Genomic DNA, 8414 nt, shown 5'->3' on the forward strand with positions numbered 1-8414 from the left:
TTCACACTGTGCTTCTGTGGTGGTGTTGACACAAACTCAGGCCGACGTGCAGCAGGGACGCACGGGCTCCCATCTTGCCATCTACACACCAGGCTTCCCCAAGTCTCCTTGGATGGTTCCAGGCTCCCAGAGGCACCGACACGGCACATGGATTTGTGTATTGTTGTTGTTATTTTAATCAAAGTCCAGTCCACCAGAAAGCTGTAGATATTTCTACAGGAATGTCTGGAGTCTGGTTAATTCAGAGGTTCAAGGATTCTGTTTAGCGTTGTTTAATGCTGGTAAAATAAGTAAATATGCACCCAGCACTGACACGCTTTTCTGCAGATGAGTGTCAGCAGCTCAGGGGTCGGATGTGGTCACCTGCGGAGCAGCCACCCAGCGTGTCCAGCCTTCATCCAACCTTCTCCCTTGATTGGGAGGAAACCCATCCCGTGCTTTCTCAATCCTTCAGACCTTCTCTACAATATGCATCTACGTCCTCTGTCCCAGCACCTCGCGGGTGGAAAGCACATGCTTCTTACAACAGCCGCCTAACTGAGCTCCCTGCTCTCAGCACTGGCTCCATCAATCTCTCCTTGATCCTTCTGACAAACTGGTTTTCTGACCGCCCAGCTAAGGGCTTTCCTGGGGCTCCCCCGACCCTTGAGGGGCTCGCTTTCCTCACCAGCTTCACGCCCTGCTGTCCTGCTGTCTCCCCTCCCCGAGGACGCCCCCACTTCTTCACATTCCCCTATCTCCACCCTCTTCTGTCTTCTCCTATATTCTTCTCATCTCCCGGTCCTTGTGTGGGTGAGGCTGGCTCTGTGGGCTCCTCCTGCTACCTCCCGGCCTGCAGTGGAGGCCTGCCCTCCCCCCGCCTGGGCCTGCTGCCCGTGCCTCCCGGCAGGTCTGTCTCCCCTGCCAGCCCCTGTGAGGACCTGCGCCTGCGTCAGTTCAGTGTTTTCATCCAGATGCCACACAGCACCCGGCATGTTGTGCGTGCTCCAGAAACACATATTCACTCCCCAAAACCGATGAGATTGCACACTAACGCCCAGCCCCTGCAAGGACAGGCCTTAGCTTCTCCCTGTGCACGTCCTTCCAGGAGGAGGCCTCCTCTCCTCTTCTCTGGGGCCACCTGTTCGCTGAGCCTTGGAGTTCTGACTGCCATATCAGTGCTCACCCCTCTCTTCCTCCTGCTGCCTCCTGTCACACAGCCGGCACACATCTGGTGGGGCCTGGGCGTGACCTGGAAGCCTTTCTTCCCGTACATCAGGGCAGCAGTCACTAAGGCCTCGCGGTGCATCCCTTATTCCATCCTGCCCTTGACCTCTGCGCTCACCATTCCGTGGAGAGTGAGATCTCCGAGGAAGCCCCTAACGTTCTGACCCTATCAGGCCTCTGGGAAACGTGTGGCCCCACAGGGACCCTCCTTGCTCGGCTTCATGGTTCACCGCCCTTTCCTGACTCTGCTCTCCCCTCTCCAGCTCTCTCTTCTCATCTCTGAAACCGGCCCTCCTCTTGATGAGAATTGAGCACCTTCCAGCACTCTCAGGCCGGCCGACTTCTCCTCAGAACACCTGACAGGCCCAACCCCCTCACCCTGCCTGTGTCAGTGGCGACAGTGTCGTGCCCACTCTGGCTGTGCCATGATCATGGACTCTGTTCTTAGGCTGTGTGTGTGTGAGAGACACGCCTTGGCGCATGTGTGTTGAGCACCATCACTGAACTTGTGTCATGTCTAAAATCAAGCTCCCCGTGCGTCTTCCCAGCCCTCAGAGAAGCCCAGCACGCATCTGTCCTCACCGTCCATGGAACACTCTTCTTCCTGGCCGGAAACCACTGCACATCTTCACCTCTCCTCCTCAGGATCTCTGCCTAATTGGTCCCATAAACCTTCCAGTTTGTTCTTGGAAATGACTCTGGGTCTGCTTCTTTCACCTCCAGTGGCCTTTCCACCACTGTGACACCACGACCTTGGTTCAGACTCAACATTCTCACCACTCGTGCCGCACGCTCTGACAGGTGACTTCCTGTCAGCGGTGTTCTCGTCCTGCGACTTCCCGTGGACGGACGTGGATTTCTACGCACTGCAGTCGGCAGAGTCTTCTGACCGAACAGAGTCTGCCACCTGCCCGGGTCACAAGCTCTCGGTGTCAGTCACCACGCGCTCCTCCATGCCTGCCTCCACGGGGCCTCCCCTCTGAACTGCCCTTCCTTCTGTAATCCTGCAATGACTGACTGTCAGATACTCCACGTGAATACACGGGGACGTCACTGGTGTTTCTTTCAACACCCAGCACGAGAGGCTCAATCCTCGATGAATGAAATGTTCCCCACTCCTGTGTCATGGACCCTTAGAGTCTAACATACTCCAGAGGAAGAGTGTGCTCTCAGTCCTCCCCAACACTCTAGTCCTTGTGACATCATGGGAACAGCAGGGTTAAAATGTTTTCCTGGAAAGAAAAGAGCCATATGTAAATAGTCTTGCCTAAAAGCAGATCTTTCTCCTTGAATGATCACGTTCAACAAATCGGGCAGTAGGAGGCCCTATCGTGTCTTGCAAAAAACATTAAAACATTGTTTTACGGCAGTGAATAAGAATTCATTTAACTGGTTCTTGAGATTTCAAATAAAGGTCTAATTAACATCGAGAATTTCATTTTACTTTACACTAAAATGAGCAATCATTGGTTTTTAGGGTTTTTTTTTGAATTTGACACAGATTTACTCTCACCATGTCTGAGTATATTGAAGAGGTGTTGGGGAGAAAGAGTAAGGATAATGGGCACATGCCTGATCTTTATTCCACTGAACAGGCATCCCCAGGCATCAGCTGCTTGTGAGGCAGCAGGGGGTGTGTTAAATCTGAGGCTGCATGTGTCTGTTCACAGGGCCCTCGCTGCACTGGGATGAAGTACATGAAACGGACTCTAGGAGAAGAGGAAACGTCTTGGACTTTTATAAACCTTAGAACACGTCTGTTTTGCTCCAAGGCATCTGAACATCTGGGCAGCCGTTTCTCAATGGATTAGTCTGGACAATGTCTTTCAAACACCCTGAGTGGCAGAGTTCTGCCTGAGGGGCAGACGGCAGCTGAAGGGCAGGTGCTCCACACACCCGTCACTCGAGCTAGGGGTATGTGAGAAAATGCATCCCCTTTCATGTGTGGATAAATAGTTCCATTCCTTTGATTTCTTTTGTACTCTCTGGGGCCTACGGCATTGTGATAGCGTGAACATTCAACTCTCGCTGACCAAGTCTCAAGATGATGTGCTCACTCCTGATCGTCATTTCGCCAAGCTCCACTCTGTTGCTAATGATCTCAGAGAGTTTTCTGAAGATGAACTGCATTTTCCTTCAGTGTAAGATTATGCAGTATAAATACAAAGACACAGACCATGCAGCATCAGAGTCTGCAAAAGTGTATGTGAAATGTGCTGGTTGAGATATTGAAAGTGCAGCTGAGAGATGAGAAACAGGAAAAGACACAGCTGTGGAGTGTGGGTGTCCATGTGGGTCAAGTATGTGAGTAAGAGAGTTGAGGTGGAAGACAACAGGGACTGATGTGGAATTAGTCACTATGGAAACTCATGACCTGTCTTAAGAGGCAGCCTCTACTTGCTTCCAGCCAGTTGGTCATTGTCACTATGGGACAAGAGTGTAAAATCTTCTGATTTCTAATAGGAGCATGAAATGTGTATTTTACATAAAAGACCTGATTTCCAAAACCTTATTTAGACAAAACAACCTATGATTCACCAAAGATGGCCCCCAGTGTGCCAGTTTGCAATTTCTTGTCTAGAGCACTTGTTTTTAAACATTTTTCAAAGGCAGAGTCTACTTTTCAAATGGAGTCATGCGTGAAACTCTAAAATAAAAACTGACAGAAATACTTTTCCATTGCTATAAAATTATTTTGTTTGTTTAACTTTCTCATATTTATTTGCTATAATTTAGAAAATGGTGGCTCTGTTTTGATAGACATTTAAAAGTTGAAATTCTGGAGAATAGATTGCTGTGGCTGTTTTACATAGCCTCAGGATCCAAGTTATCGCTATATTTTGTTTTGGTGACACTATAACAAAAAAGTTCTGATTTACACAGAATCAGAAATATAGTTGCAAATAGTGATTTTTAAAGCATGCCTTACAATCCTGGGATACGTCCAAATTAAACTAGATCTGGGGCTTTAAAGAGGGGTCATAGGAAATCCTCACTTCCAAGATAAATTGCATAGCAAAACGTAACCACTTCTTCTCTCCTTACCACAAAAATAAAAGTCAGCCAAGTAGAACCCAAAACTCACCATAAGCACCAAAACTATCTATATCCCAACCCTGTCATGACTCATGGTTTACGGCAGAAAGAACATGCATCTAGCTAACACAACTCTCTCTGGAAGTGAATAAGTCACCGTTACTGGGTATTCCCACTGAGCTACCTTCCTGGAGAAGATGTGCACAGACCTGGGTTCTTAGTAAATGAAGCTGCAGAGGTCTGATCTTCATAGTGAATGACATATTCACAGGTATACAGGGATGAAAGGAAATTTTCATTTAGGTTGTGAACAAAACTGAGGTCATTTGCTCAGAAGCAAAATAACGTGCTAGCATATCACGAGGAGCTGGTTTTTTAAAAAAAAGGAAAAGAAAACGAAGATTTGGGCAGAGGGCGTGTCTGGATACTCAACAGTGATTCCACTAAGCCTCACTACTTCTCAGCTGGAGACGACTGTCAGTTACCGACCGCAATGGGAGTGTGAAGAGCGTATTGTTTGAGGGAGTTTGGCTCGTGATAGTCATGAAGAAGTGTCAAAAATCTCTATGCTTTTATGTATTTGGCCCATGACACAGATTTGAAAATAAAAAAAAATAAAATAGGCTAACCATTTTCATTTGTAGTCACATGTCGCTGTTTAAAGAAATGGCTACATGCTCTTCTTTAATCCAACAGAATGAGACCCACCAACAGTCCATTATTCCAGAGGAAAACCAAAGAATAAACTACCATCCATGTCGATATGGATCCAGTCTTGGGATATGACCCTGAAGAAGACAGTCAAGATTGGGCTGGATTTTAGCCATACCCTGTGGAAAGTGTGGGGAGTGGTTGAGAGCATTATGAGTGACCCATCCAAAGGGAGGAAAGTAGGTGCTCCACAGGGGCATGGTTTTTTAATTTGCATTTGGGTCCCACAGCCAGCAGGATGGCTTTCCTGCTGGGTGGACTCCTAGCTCTTCTCACCTATTGGGAGGACACTTGGGAAGAGTCAGCGGTAGAGCTGACATTGGCTGGTGATGGTCAATTGCCTCCTTGACGACCAGATGCTAGAATCAGCCAAGCGTTTTTTGAGGCCCCTTTTTCAAATCATGATAGAGACTGCTTTGTTCTGGGCAGGGGCAAATGTTTCCAGTCAGATTGAAGTCGTTTCAGGTTTATTTCAACTGCAAAGAGTATAGTTAGGGAAAGCTGACAAAGACGCCCCTGCACACCGGCCAACGTCAATACTTGATATGATACAATGTTTGAAAGAAAGAGGAAACTCGTCCTCTTAGGGTCTCCTGGTGAGGCTTCCTCGGAGGCAACAGTAAATTGATGGAGATGTTCTAGCCCTGCCCCTTCTGCTGTCTCCACCCAAATTCTCAAGGCTCCTCCTGCACAGCGCAGGCCCCTAACAAGGAAATGAGGTTGGGATTCCTGGGACTCTCGTGGTCAAGGCCGATGGCTATGTGGGACTGCTCACCCGAGACATCCACTCACTCTGTCCCTGTCAGTCTGGGTACCAGGTTTGCCTGTTGGTAAGAGCAGATCCTGGAAGCTGCTGGTCTCGCTTCCTCTCTTGTCCCAACAGCCATACCTGACACATGGTTACAATGGCGAGACAGAGCGAGAGAGAGGTGGTAAACCTAATCGTTATTCTGCGGGCTATGGATCCAGCAAACGTCTGGTGAAACGAGAAGAACTGAGGGACAAATAACAGTTTGTGACATAATGGTATCTTTTATTTGAATTCATATTGTAGTTTTTTATTTCCGTAAATATAGAAGTTTCTTCCTAAACTTTTTTCTTTTCTGTTTTTTCCCTATAACATTATTCGTCATTTAATCAGTAAACAACATAAACTTCTACATTCTTTACAAGGAAGAGATTATCTGGGTCACGACTTTGCGATGAGCCTGGCTTCCACTTTATTCCCTAGTTCTAGTATCTGAAATCTTCCATCTCTGTGACCACATTTTCTATTTTTTCGTCTCCTGCCTCGGTAACCTATTTAATCTCTGGTGCCCTGAGAACGATGATCAGCTGTGCTCTCATCAGCACAGAGGTTCCTTTTGTTAACATGTTGTTAAACTTACTACTTCTGTTTGCCAGCATGTTATAGCCTCATAAGGATGTTTCCACCATAGTCCTTCTGCCTTTCTACTCTTCCTCTTTTCCTTTCTTTCTCTTTCTGTCTCTTCGTTCAACATTTTTCTCCTTTCTTTTCTGCATTTTCTCTCTACTCTTTCTCATACTCTCTTAAAACTCTCTTCTACATTTTCTTCCTCAATTCATTCCATTTTTTTCTCCTTCCCTGTAATTTTAAGACAACATTGTAGTTAAAGTGTGAAGAACTTCATTTAGGGGCCAGTCCCCTGGCTTAGCGGTTAAGTTTCCGTGCTCCGCTACTGGCCGCCTGGGTTCGGATCCTAGGCGTGCACCAACGCACCGCTTGTCCGGCCATGGTGAGGCAGCGTCCCACATACAGCAACTAGAGGGATATGCAACTATGACGTATAACTATCTACTGGGGCTTTGGGGAGAAAAGGTGGGGGAAAAAAAAGGAGGAGGATTGGCAATAGATGTTATCTCAGGGCCAGTCTTGCTCAGCAAATAGAGGAGGATTGGCGTGGATGTTAGCTCAGGGCTGATCTTCCTCACACACACACACACAAAAGAACTTCATTTATAACAGCCTGCCTGACGTCTCCCAGGAGCTCTCACATCATCTATCAATCAACTGCCTGTGGATACAGATGTTCAGGCAACCAACTTTCCCTCTCCAATCTTCGACCCTTCCTTCCTCATGTTGGGCCCTCGGAGATCACAGCAGCTGGTATTAATGCCTCAGGGAAGAATACTTCCATTATGATCAGTCTAGCAACTCTACTCACAAAGGGACATTTAAGGATATTGTTAGACATAGCATGACCTACCTAGAAAACCTCTGTGTCACTTCATATCACTGTTGAATCAGTGACAAGGTCATGCTTTCAGAGTTTCCAGTTTCCATCTTGAATTCTTTTTCAATTAGAGGAACAAAACTAGCCCATTGCTATTTTCCTAGCCTCCCATATATGCTACATACTTCCTCAAACATTACTGATAATAGTTGTGAAATCATATTTTTAATTTCAATAAGTATTCTCAAACATGATTAGTGGCTCTGCAGATTTAACTCTCTTTAAACAACTATTTATGGCATATCTCTCCATTTATTTAGGTCTGTTTCAATTTCTCTCAACAAAGATTTTTAGTCTTCAGTTTATAAAACTGCATATTTTTTTGCTAGATTTTTACTAGGTACTTGAATTATATAGTGCCATGGTAATGTTTTGTTACAGTATATAGAAATGCAATTAATTTCTGCAAATTGGCCTTGTATTCTGCAACTTTGCTAAGTTCACTTACTAGTTCAATGTTTCTGTAGGATCCCGTGGGTTTAGGATGTATACCACACCATTAAATGTGATATTTTCTGTACAATATTTTCTAAATGCACTTTTTGAGATAGAGGAAATTCACTTCTATTTCTTGTTTGCTGAGGGTTTTTACTATGAATGGACATTAAATTTTGTTAAATGCTTTGTCTTCGTCTATTAAGATGATCATATGATGTTTTTCCTCAATTATGGGAAAATGTGGCAATTAACATTGCTTGCTTTCCAAATTTTAAACCAACTTAGCCATGTTGTTAATATATTGTTGAATTTGATTTGATAACTTGGTTAAGAATTTTTGCATCTATGTTCGTGAAGAATATTGGTCTTTTTTCTTTAGCTATCTTTCTTAGCTTTTGATATCAGGGATATGCTGGCTTCATAAAACAAATTGCATCCTGTTCTCTTCTCCTCTATTTTTCAAAAGAGTTTATGTTAAAATGGTGTTACTTCCCTCGTATATGTTTGACAGATTTCACTTAGTGAAGTCATCCAAACCTGGAGTTATATTCATGGAAAGGTTTTTGATTAAACATACAATATCTTTAGTAGATATGGCCTAATTAAATTGTATGCTTTTATGTCAATCTTGAAAACGCAGGTCTTTCAAGAAATGTATTCCTTTCCCTTAAGTTGTCAAATTTATGCTAACAAGTTCTTCACAATATCCCATTATTAACCTTTTATTTTCTGTAGTAATGCCTCCTCTTCTGTTACTGATATTAGTAG

At 44.9% G+C, this 8414-nt stretch overlaps 1 long non-coding RNA gene across 2 annotated transcripts; it reads right to left on the reverse strand.

Moving 5' to 3' along the window:
• Window positions 1-1285: 1285 nt before the first annotated feature.
• Window positions 1286-4940, reverse strand: LOC131401896 (uncharacterized). Of its 2 annotated transcripts, none has more exons than XR_009218094.1 (3): window positions 4872-4940; window positions 3581-3630; window positions 1286-2438 (listed from the first exon to the last, which is right to left on the reverse strand). It is a non-coding gene; the product is annotated as an uncharacterized LOC131401896 (long non-coding RNA). The 2 variants fall into 2 exon arrangements; XR_009218093.1 differs by having other exon boundaries at window positions 3581-3662.
• Between the last annotated feature and the right edge of the window lie 3474 nt (window positions 4941-8414).

This window comes from Diceros bicornis (assembly GCF_020826845.1).
Source record: "Diceros bicornis minor isolate mBicDic1 chromosome 21 unlocalized genomic scaffold, mDicBic1.mat.cur SUPER_21_unloc_1, whole genome shotgun sequence".
Classification (NCBI taxonomy): Eukaryota; Metazoa; Chordata; class Mammalia; order Perissodactyla; family Rhinocerotidae; genus Diceros; species Diceros bicornis.